We start from the raw sequence: 12,653 nt of genomic DNA, 5'->3' as shown, positions 1-12,653 counted from the left end.
AACTTGTCTTTTCTCTACTCATTTTAAATACAAAGACACCTTAAGAATGTTGACAGAATTAAAAACTTTACTGATAGAATTTCTTGTAACTTGTGGTGTCAATGTCAGCATTTGATGAGTTATTTTTCTGGTACAGCTGCAGGGGTATCAGTGTCTGATAGTTCCACCGGAGGACCCTTCCAAGTATAAGGCATTTGAAAAGTGCTTTTGGTTCGTGACAGAGAAGGGCAAAAATGCTGCTTTCAATTTTAATAATGGTAACCTCCTTTAAATATGCTTTTAGCATGACTAACATGAAATTTGTTGTTCAACCTTTATAAGTATATACAGTAAATATGAAGTATTTGTTTCTCTGGGTTCTTAACCGCTGATGAAATCTATTCTATAATGAATGGATTTAAACAGGAAATATGGAATTCAAAGTGTGTTTATTCAAGGATCTTTGTAGACTGCTTCTTCAGAACTTTCAACGAACTGTTGTTGCAAGGCAGAGTGTAATTAGTGACATTATATAACCCTCAAAGGTATGACAGCCTTAAAATAATGTTCATTTGGTTTATCATTTACATATATTACTTTGCTTCCCCTTTTCTAAGGAATAATCTGTGATAAATGTTTTTGCTTTCTGTGATCTTAGTAGTTGTTTAAAGTTATAAATTCAGTAAACATTGTTGCATTATCATCCACCTCTGTCCTCTTCTATCAACACATGGCTTTCTCTTTAATGGTTGTCAGATTCATTTCAGTCTTTTACTTTTTCTTATTCCTTCAACTATGTTTGCTAAGTTTATGTGAACAGAATTTCTTTTCAACTTTCAGGACATAATTTCTTGACATCTACCTTTCTATTATTTCCTTAAAGGTTTATTATCTCACCTCTGATTTACCAGGATGACTCAGTAGATGAAGACTCATTCAACCTGGACATTTACTTGTTGCAGTTTGCATTATGATGGCTTCTTTATTTTAGTTCATCTCCTAAAATGGGTTTAGATGAGACCCAGACACATTTTGAGTCTTTAAAATTCAGTGGTAGAATTTGGTATTGACTACAATATATCATAGTGATGTTTCATTGATCAATGCTTCTCCAATACTTCTACCTGTTTTCCTCTTTCAAACTGGGTGGTGAGAAATTAAATGGTGCTTTATTTTCTTTATGAATCATTCATTTGTGGACCAATACCTGAATTCTCATCAATGCACGATAGAGGTAGATTATAATTGTTCTATTATACATTTGTGGTTAACTAAAAACCCAAATTCTCTATTTCTCATCAATTTAGAATCTCCTGTGCCTTTTGAACATAGTTGGTTGAAATGATGTTAATTGTGACAAGATCTGGTAAAACTCTGGAGGGCCACTGGATCAGACCAGGATATGACAAGATCTCAGTGCCATTTTCAGGTTTGCTGGCTTTCATGTAGTTCTCAACTTTCTCTCTAACTGTCTGCTTTCTCTTTCAACTACTCTCAAACCTGTTTGACTTGTTAATAAAGTATTTAAAAAAAGAATGTAAAAAAAAAACTACTCTCGACCCTAAATAAACTAGTTGTTTTGCACAAAAGCACATTTGTTTTGTCAATTTCATGGGAAGCTGATGCAGTCTTGTAAACATTTCTTAAAGTATCTGAAGGTTTCCTTCCTCAATGCTTGTCGTCTTGATTGCCCAAAGAATGCCGGATCTGCTGATGTTTCTTATTCATTTTCATTGGAATATTTTGGGTGATATTTTACCCTCAAGGGTAGTTTAGTACAAGTATAACTACATTAATTGTCAGGTATTGTGGATTTTCTTCGTTGCCATAATACTATGCATGAAGATAGGACAGATTCAGTTCAGTGAGGACCCTCACTCCTCCCACAAGGCATATGTTCCTTAATAAGTGAGCAAGAGGTGATGTTTGCCATCTACTGCTCTATTTAATGTTACGATGTAATCTCCATAGAATTGGACAAGCTGTTATCAATTGTCAGCACCACCCTCATCTCTGGGAAATTTTCACCATGTTATCCAAGTTTAATTTGCTCTAATTTCATAAGCCCATCACCCTCTGAATGTAAATTTCAAATTTAGACATACAGCGTGGTAACAGGGCCTTTCAGCCCATGAGCTCATGCCGCCCAATTACAGCCAATTGACTTACAACCCCTGGTATGTTTTGAAGGGTGAGAGAAAACTGGAGCCCCCATGGAAAACTAACGCAGATATGGGGAGAATGTATAAAATCCTCACAGGATTTGAACCCCTGACCCGCTCGCTGGTGCTATAACACTGTACGCTAACCATGCAACCCCAGGAGTCATGACCACCTGGGCCAGCTCTGGCCCTTTTCAGGCCATGTATTGTCACTGTGCATGCTGGGTGTCTTTAATGCATTGAGTATATCAGATATAGAATGCACTCAATGTGCTTATCTCAGCCTGGTGCAATTCACATCAGGTCTGAGATATTCCATTGATTGATGGGATCAGGTGCAACATGAAAACATATAACCATATAATAATTACAGCTCGGAAACAGGTAATCCCGGCTCTTCTAGTCTGCACTGAACCAAGTACTCACCTTTAGTTCCACTGACCTGCACCTTGCCCATAATCCTCCATTCCCCGCCCATCCATATACCTATCCAATTTTTCCTTAAACTACAAAATGGACCCTGCCACCACTACTTCTCCCAGAAGCTCATTCCACACAGCCACCACTCTCTGAGTGAAGAAGTTCCCCCTCATGTTACTTCTAAACTTTTGCCCCATAACTCTTAATTCATTACCTCTTGTTTCAATCTCTCCAACCCTCAAGATAAAAAAGCCTATCCACATCTATCTATCCCCCTTCATAATCTTAAGTACCTCTATCAAATTCCCCCCAACCTTCTACGCTCCAAGGAATAAAGACCTAATCTGGTCAATCTTTCTTTGCAATTTAGATTCTGAAACCCAGGCAACATTTTTGTAAATCTTCTCTGCACTCTCTCTACCTTGTTGATATCCTTCCTACAATTTGGTGATCCGAAATGCACAGAGTATTCCACATTTGGCCTTACCAATGCTTTGAGCAATCTCAGCATCACCTCCCAACTCCTGTATTCTATGCTTTGATTTATAAAGACCAGTCTTCTTCACCACCCTATCCACATGAGATTCTACCTTCAGGGAACAATGAACCATTATTCCTAGATCTTTCTGCTCCACTGCATTCTTAAATGCCCTCCCATTTACTACACATGTCCTGTTTTGATTATTCTTTCCAAAATGAAGCACTTAACACTTCTCAGCATTAAACTCCATCTGCCATCTGACAGCCCACTCTTCTAAGAAGTCAAAATCCTTTTTCAATCTTTGAAAACCTTCTTCATTATCCACAATTCCACTTATCCAATTTACTACCCCATCATCCTGATCATTAATGTAAATGACAAACAGCGAAGGGACCCAGTACAAATCCCTGAGGCACACCGCTTGTTATCAGCCTCCAGCCTGACAAGCAGTTATCCACTATGACTCTCTGGCATCTCCATTCTAGCCACTGTTGAATCCATTTGACTATCTCAAAGTTAATACCTAGCTTTTGAACCTTCCTAACTAACCTTCCATGTGGAACCTTATCGAAGGCCTTACTGAAGTCCATATAGACAACATCCACTGCTCTACCCTCATCAACATTCCTCGTCACTTCTTCAAAAAATTGAACAAGATTGGTCAAACATGACCTTCCACGCACAAACCCATGTTGAGTATTCCTGATCAGATCCTGTCTCTCCAGATACTTATATATAGTATCTCTAAGAACGCTTTCCATTAATTTACCTACCACAGACGTCAAACGTACAGGCCTATAATTGCTAGGCTTGCTCCTCGAACCCTTTTTAATCAAAAGAACCACATAAGCAGTACGCCAATCCCCCGTCTCTTATAACAATTGAAAAATCACAGTCAGCGTCTCTGCTCTTTCCTCACATGGAGCTAAATGAGGATAAGTGATGCCACCACTCAAAACTGAAATAATTGTTAGTGGCAATACTGTTAGTGTGCTCTAATATGGCCCTGAAATTCACCCCATTTGTATCAGCAGAATAAATCTTAGAATCCTCCAAGCCTACTTTTCATTCATGAGTTTAACTCTTACCACCATACATTTAAATCTCAAAAGCTTTTTTTTGAGGTCCCCAGCTCTGACAAGAAACTCTACCAACATTTCATGAAAAATACATTGTGAAATGTAGCTAATTATTACATTATTTGTGATATAACCATCTCCATTCTCCACATTTCACGTTTACAGAGCTGAGAAGTGCAGGGCAAGATTATAGACATTTTTCAATAATCATATTCCATGGATACTTCAACATTTCATCAAGAAAGGAATTATCAGTACAATTCATTTTTAAAGCCTAGGAGGATTTCTCACAAATTGTTCTGCAAACTCATTTAAATCTAATGAAGAGGCTGATGACAAAAGAGACATTGGAAGCTGGATTCTGCAACAAGAAACAGAATGCTGGAATAACTCAGCAGGTCGAGCAGCATCTGTGCTGGAAAGACGCTTAAGTTGACAGTTCAGGTTGAAAACCTGGATTGCGACTGGAAGCCTAACTGTTGGCAAAACCTTCATGCCATGTTCTCCTTCCTGAACTCATCACACACATATATACACAGAAAATAGGAGCAGGAGAAGGCCATTCAGCCCTTTTGAGCCTGCTTCACCATTCAATATGATTGTGTGTCTTCAATACCTTATCCAGCTTTCTCTCCATTTTCTTTGATTCCTTTGGTCAATAGATGCCACATTGAACTCACTTTTGTATATATCTAACAAACTGGCCTCAACAATCTTCTGCAATAGGGAGTTCTACCAGTCTACAATTCTCTGAATAAAAGTTTTCTCCTCATCTCAGTCTTAAATGGCTTACCCCTTATCTGAGACAATGCCCCCTTGTGCTGGACTTCCCCGGCATTGGAAACATTCTTCCTGCATCAAATCTGTCTAGTCCTTTCAGAATTTTATATGTTGCAATGAGATCCCCTCTCATTCTTATTCTTCTACCATCCAAGAATGAGAAGAAAGAAGTCTTGTGACTGAACTATGTCTCTAGAGACTGGAGACTGGTTGATGTAAAAAGTCTTTATTCATCATGATAAACAGTAATTCCTTTGCAAACCTCAGAGGAATCTCCCCAAATTCAAAATACGCTGTTTTTTTTTAATACACTTTTTAGAACAAAGCTAACAGCAGGTGATTCGATACAGTTTAAACCTTACTGAATTAAGAGTCTGGGTGATCTTTCAAATGCTGCCAGGAGCAGCAAACCTTAATACACAACAGACATCAGTGGCAACCACCTTTAATGACCTTGTGGCTATGAAATCAAGTGAAATTAACCTTCAGCTCTTCAGTGAGAGCATATCATGGAAGGTCATTCAGCACAATGCCACTTACCTTAGTGATGGTTGGCCTTGATAACCTAATCCATCATTCCCCTTTGGAGAGATTGGGGTAGGATCTTGTATCTGTTTAATCTCTCTGAGGATTGGGTTCTCTCATCTATTCATTTCCGAGCGTTCCCATTCCGCACAGAGGCACCAAACCCATAGCACAACCTCAAGGCCAGCAGGATCAGATCTAAATTATTGCATCAGCATTCTCTTCTCTTCTCTTTGGCTTGGCTTCGCGGACGAAGATTTAAGGAGGGGGTAAAAGTCCACGTCAGCTGCAGGCTCGTTTGTGGCTGACAAGTCCGATGCGGGACAGGCAGACACGGTTGCAGCGGCTGCAAGGGAAAATTGGTTGGTTGGGGTTGGGTGTTGGGTTTTTCCTCCTTTGTCTTTTGTCAGTGAGGTGGGCTCTGCGGTCTTCTTCAAAGGAGGTTGCTGCCCGCCAAACTGTGAGGCGCCAAGATGCACGGTTTGAGGCGAGATCAGCCCACTGGCGGTGGTCAATGTGGCAGGCACCAAGAGATTTCTTTAGGCAGTCCTTGTACCTCTTCTTTGGTGCACCTCTGTCACGGTGGCCAGTGGAGAGCTCGCCATATAACACGATCTTGGGAAGGCGATGGTCCTCCATTCTGGAGACGTGACCCATCCAGCGCAGCTGGATCTTCAGCAGCGTGGACTCGATGCTGTCGACCTCTGCCATCTCGAGTACTTCGACGTTAGGGATCCAATGGATGTTGAGGATGGAGCGGAGACAACGCTGGTGGAAGCGTTCTAGGAGCCGTAGGTGATGCCGGTAGAGGACCCATGATTCGGAGCCGAACAGGAGTGTGGGTATGACAACGGCTCTGTATACGCTTGTCTTTGTGAAGTTTTTCAGTTGGTTGTTTTTCCAGACTCTTTTGTGTAGTCTTCCAAAGGCGCTATTTGCCTTGGCGAGTCTGTTGTCTATCTCATTGTCGATCCTTGCATCTGATGAAATGGTGCAGCCGAGATAGGTAAACTGGTTGACCGTTTTGAGTTTTGTGTGCCCGATGGAGATGTGGGGGGGCTGGTAGTCATGGTGGGGAGCTGGCTGATGGAGGACCTCAGTTTTCTTCAGGCTGACTTCCAGGCCAAACATTTTGGCAGTTTCCGCAAAGCAGGACGTCAAGCGCTGAAGAGCATTAACACTCTGCAAAAAGTAGTATTTGTTTTTTTGAGCATATTGGGAGGTGAGAAAGCAACTTCCAGCAAGTTTTGGAGTTACCCAAGGAATCATATAATCATAGCGTGTCTTTTAAATGATGCATGCACCGTGAATGCACAAGGTTGTACTTCTCGTTTCATAGTGACTGCCAAATGACAGTGATTTTCTGGAACTATTAGCTCCAAATTAAATTGGGAAGAGTTGAAGCATGCATTGTGCAACAATTAATGTCTTCAGATGTATGTCTGAGGCAGGGAAAACTCACTAGTGTGGATCCTATCTGGAAGAGCCCGTCCAAAAGTTTTATCCAGAAATGATAACTGACATAATTTATTCCAGATTGTTGATTTTGCTTTGCATAGCACTGAAAAGAACAACATCAAGTGATGCAATTTATTGGCAGGCTCCTCAGCGCAGAATCTCTGCTTTATTTGCCTAACTTTGGCAGATTCCCCACCTACGTGCAGAACGGATTTGTGACCAAATTTCTCCCAAAGTTGTATGGGTAGAGTGTGAGAAACTGAGAAAATTCCAGCCTGAGATTCCACTTTTAAACCTGTAGAGAATGAGCAGCATTGGAAATGTTAGTGAGCTTTTCAGTAATTTTGTTTCAGCTGTATCAACAAGTCTGAATCATGGATATTTGTTGTACAGTACAATATACTTTATAATTTTCCGACTTGTTTCACAAGGCAACATTAAACAACTGTGGAGCATGTAGGCTTCTGCTTTGTTTGATTTTCATCTGTTTACTCCCGATAGAAATTAGTCATTTGCAAAGATCAAATGGCTTACTTCCAGTTGCAAAGCTGGTAATTGTTGATGATTACAACTGAATTCTAATTGGATGTGTTATTTTTCTGCTATTGTGATAGATAAGTCAGCAGAGCTGACTCATTATTTCCTGAAAACGAGTTGTACATAATCAAAAACACCCTGTCTGCAACCCAGAGAAATATTCAACATAGTTTAAGGCACTTAAGTAAATCGAACAGTTAACTTTGGGACTGCATTATGAAAACACTGGCTAAAATTGTGGTCAACTACAAGATGCACGTGTTTGACAAAGACCTGCATTTAAAGATCTCCAAATCCTTGTGAGACAAGGGGATGATGGTGGAGAGTTGTTTTGTGATTGATAGTGTTTCACTTACTCTTTGTAATGTATGTGAATGACCTGGATGAAGGTGTGTGAGGAAAGATCACAACTTTTGTGCATGACCCAGAGATTGTCAATTGTCCTTCGTATCGAAGGTAGTAGTCTTAGGCTGCAGGGATATGTCAACTGAATTAACAAAGAGAAACTGGAGAGACTATGGGTCAGGCAGCATCTATGGATAGAAATGGTGAGTTACATTTCAAGTCGAGTCCTTTTCTTGAGACAATTGGTTTTTACATAGAAATTACACTTTTTTTTCCATTCAAAATTTTTTTCCCTCCATTCTGAAGTTCACACACAAATGAACAAAACTCAATATCTCCATTCCCTCACATGATTTTACATTGAATAATAAAAGTGTGGTAAGTTAAGAGGCTGGACTTGCAAATATGTGTGCTATTCATTAACTCATTGCTGCAGATTGCCTGAACTTCAGTTTACACTGCAGGCAGTCTGCAAAATTGTCTAGGGCTGCCGCTGGAAAAATTTTGGAACGGGAATGAGCCATTCTTTTCCGTTCTGAACTTTGTACACAGTCTGCGTTGAGGGAATTTTGCAATAATTTCCCTTTACACAGCGGCTGTGTAAAAACCATAATAAAGTGATATTTATGTTTTGATGACATGGATGAAAAATGGCAGATGGAATTTTATTCCAACAAATATGAGGTTATGAGGTCATGATTGGTAAGGTCTTAGGAAATATTGACGAGCAGAAGAATTTTGGAGTTACAGCCCATAGATATTTGAGTGTAGACAATGTCGTTAGGAATGCATAGAGGATACTGGCCTTCATTAGTCAGACTTCGAATACAAAAGTTATGGTTCAACTTTATCAAACTTTGGACCGACTATAGCTACAGCACTATATACTGTTCTGGTTACAAGATATAGAAAGGATGTGATAATGCTGGTCCAGAGAAGAATTACACGAATGTTGTCTGGGATGGGGCTAGTCAATTATAAGAGACTGGATGTTGCGGAGAAAAGTGTTTTATAATGAAATAACTAGGCCGAGGCACCAGGGAGTCACTTCAGAAGGAGTTTTTATTTACAAGATATCTTGGAGAACAGTCCCACCAAAACACTGGGGCTGCTCTGCCTGAGCACGGACCAGCCGGTTTAATTTATATAAAGGTACAAACAATAGACACATGACGCACTGAAGCTCTGAGAGCATCCACCATATAAGGGAGAAAGCAATTGTCATTGGTTGATTCAAAAATAAACAATTCAAAGTCTGTGGTGGAATGCAGAGGGTCTACTGTCTTATTCAGCAGCGCACAGCTTAATGTACTGAGAGAACTTGTAATGATTAATAGACTTAAAAGTGGCAGCTTTTAACTCTTTGTCACCCACTAAAACTTTATTATTTTTTTCTTCTACACTGGAGAAGCTAGATATTTTTTTCAGCTGTTGAGGAGGTTAAGAGTGGACATGATTGAGATATATAAATTATGAGTATAGATTGATGGCAGGAAACTTTTCCCAATGTCAGGGCTAGATATATCAAGAGAACATAAGTTTAGGATAAAGGGGAAGAGATTCAGGAAGTATATAAGTGGCCATTTTTCATCCAGTGAGTGGTAAGTACCTGCAGTCTGAGGGAATGTTGAAGCTGGGTCATTGACAGCATTTAAGGAGTGTCTCGATGAGCACTCGAACCACTTAGATAAAGAAGGCTATGGACTAAGTAGTGAATGGTGGGGTTAATATGGGAGGATGTGCATTGGTTGTGCTGAATGGCCTGTTTCCCTTTAGTAGAATCCTGCTATTTTGATATCAGTGACATAATAAGCCCTACTATGAAACATTTGGAAATAAAAATGGTAGCTGGTGAAACCACACTTCCAGATCTTAGCTGCTAGTCATGCAATCAAAGTACTATGAATGATTCTCAATTTTTCCGAATGCGACAAAAATATTCAGTAACATTCCAAAATTATTGAGGTAATCAACCTACTGCCAAAAAATCTTTTAAACTATTCAATAGCTAAATGACTTAAATAATTTAAAATGCATGTAATGGAATAAAAAATTATTGAAAAAATTGTAAATGTATTGAAATTTACCTCAGTCATAGCTGTTCTTTCCCATTCAAATGAGTAGAGCTAATGTTCCTACAAAATGCAGATTCACAGCGTGGTTCCCATTGCAAGTAGTGATGAATTGGTGCAATGTTGTTCCCTGCTACTAGAATCCATGAGGACGCTCATGAAAATTGAGAGTTGTGGAGATGAATAGTACAGAAATAGGCCCTTCAGCCCACCATATCCATGATTGCCCATCTGCCCAGATCCCATTTGCCTGATTAGCTCTGTATCCTTCTACACCTTCCTCTGTGTTTATTAAATATAGCAATTGTATTTGACTTCACTACATCATCTGTCGTGCACTCCTCAAAGAAAAAAGCATCCCCTTAAATATCCATTGAAACTCCTTCTTCTCACCTTGAATCTACTCCCTGTTTTATTCCTACTTTGGGTAAAAGATTCTAACATCTACCCTATCCATGTCTCTTATAATTTTATCTATTTCCTTTCCTTCACTCCAGGGTAAACAAACTCAGCCAATCCAATCTCTCTTCATAACTAAGTCCTCCAAACAAAGAAACATCCAGACAACCCTGAGATTCTTTTTCCTGTAGGTTAGGCAGACTTACCAGAGTTATTGACAGTGGAATGAAGAACTGACTCAATGTACACGTGTAAACATATAAATAAATAAGCAAACTGACTGTGCAATACAGAGAGAGAGAGAAAAAATCAATAAAGTGCAAAAGTAAGAGTCCTTTAATAAGTCCCTGACTTTGTTTGTTGTTAAGGAGTCTTATGGTGGAGGGGGAGCAGCTGTTCCTGAACCAGGTGGTGCGAGTCTTGTACCACCTTTACCTCTTTCCTGATGGTAGCAGTGAGAACAGAGCTTGCACTAGTTGATGTGGATGCTTGATGAATGGTGCTGTTACCTGATGGCAATGTTCCCTGTAGATGTTCTTGATGGAGGGGAGGGTTTTATCTATGATGTCCTGGCCTGTGTCTGCTACCTTTTTCAGGGCTTTATGCTCAGATCCTGGTGACTCTCATCCGCACGCCTCTGACACAACTAGTTCCTTCCTTTTATGTGATGACCAGAGGTGCTCACAAAGCTGCAAATGCAATTTAACCAGCATTTTGAAAGGTTCTGACATAAAGTCCTAACTTTAGTTGCCTCTCCTTATGAAGTCAAGCACTTCATATTCCTTTTACAGTATCCAATCAATCTGATTTGTCACTTTCGGGAATAATTTTGGCTGGAATTTGCAATGAGTTCTAGGCTCCTGTGATGGTGCAGATCTAAAATAGAATTTGGAGCTTTCAGTTCTGTGTGCAGTTGTTTAAAACTCATCTCAAGACCTGGTCCAATATGGAAAGTGGTCAGAGGGTGAATGCAGATCTCTTTCTGAAGGCTGTGTCTACTTTGATTCATGTATTGTCAATTACACGCACTACTACAGCAAAATGGTAAGATGGGATTCAATGAATAATTTGAAAAGATTATTTTTAATAAAGATTAGCAATTCCTCAACAGAACTGAGAAATACAAAATGTCTCCTTCTCCAACTCCAGATAAAAAAAAACAAAACTGGAGTATGAACCAAAAGCATTTAAAGTGCACATTGGAGCAGTTAATTCTAGATAGCAATCAATGTTAACAGATTAGCAGTGTCTACGATTACTTTACAATGTCACAGGTCATCATTTCATCACTGATCAGCTACTTACTTGATAACAGCAGAGTATCGTAGGAAGCAAGTGGCAAAATTTTAGTTGTAAAACTTGAAAATCTGTAGACACAGTAGTCGAAGTAAAAACACAATGCTGGAGAAACTCAGCAGGTCAAACAGTGTCCTTTATAGAGCAAAGGTAAAAATACATAACCAATGTTTTGGGCTTGAGCCCTTCATCAAGGTATGGAAAAATATTGGCAGGCATCTGAACAAAACAGATGGAAGGGGGGAAGGCATGGTCACAAAGGCATGAGGTAATAGGTGGAGAGGGTAGGGAGGGGACAGCAGAGATCAAGGGGAGGAGGGATGGCTAGGTTAATAGAAAGGGGTGGGGAGGAGAGCTGGAAGGGGGAAGGGAAAGGGACAGGGGGAAATAAGGAGGAGAGGAGAGCAGGTCAGCAGAAAAGAGAAAAGTCAATGTTAATGCCATTTGGCAGGAGAGTGCCCAGGTGGAAAATCAAGTGTTGTTCCTCCAATTTATGAGTGGTCTTGGTGGGTCAGTACATAAGGCCATTGTCTCTTTTGCCGGCAAAATTTTAGTTTTATAAGTATAAATTGTGACAGATTATGTTGTATTTTATTTTGTATATAGATATGGTTTTGGAAGATAAATTGTGGGGTTTTTAATTAGGTCACACACAGATACAAGCGCTTCAACATGAATCTCATTTAAAATGCCAGACAGACAGTCAGGCTCCGAGTGCCTTTGCAAAAGCTTTAAAGAATGCCTATAGAGACTTCACAAGTAGGTGTTAATTGGGCATGCTGTGGAGTAAGGGATTATAAAGTAACAGATGAATGAACTTGGAAGATTAGGCCCAGTGCCACAGTCTGAACACAGTTAGCTGTTCTAGGAAGGTTATGTGGTTTTGCAAGGAGAGGGAGAGGGAGAGATCAGTTCTACAGTTAAGCAGCATCAGCTGGGACTGGAACATAATGAGCTGGTAAGCTTGTGGAAAACTCTATTTTGAAGACGGGTTGTGAGTTCTTAGTTCAGTCTGTCCAAAGCTCTTGTGGTCCATACAAGAAGAGATGGCTGGCTGTATAATGTTTCACTTGAAATAAGGGAAACAGAACAGGAACTCTGTGATGACCTGAAAGAAAGA

General features: G+C 39.9%; 1 long non-coding RNA gene across 2 annotated transcripts in view; it reads left to right on the top strand.

Annotated features, from left to right (window-relative positions):
* The first annotated feature begins 9,069 nt into the window (after nucleotides 1-9,069).
* Nucleotides 9,070-12,653, top strand: part of LOC138743988 (uncharacterized) — a 44,869-nt gene continuing 41,285 nt past the window's right edge. The window contains exon 1 of one of the 2 annotated variants that reach the window (XR_011345167.1): nucleotides 9,070-9,367. This is a non-coding gene — a long non-coding RNA (uncharacterized lncRNA). Of the gene's footprint in view, nucleotides 9,368-11,182; nucleotides 11,282-12,653 lie in introns of those variants that run through there. The other variant, XR_011345168.1, reaches the window with a different exon arrangement.

Source organism: Narcine bancroftii, chromosome 10 (assembly GCF_036971445.1).
Source record: "Narcine bancroftii isolate sNarBan1 chromosome 10, sNarBan1.hap1, whole genome shotgun sequence".
Lineage (NCBI taxonomy): Eukaryota > Metazoa > Chordata > Chondrichthyes > Torpediniformes > Narcinidae > Narcine > Narcine bancroftii.
This window is presented reverse-complemented; position numbering and strand designations above follow the sequence as displayed.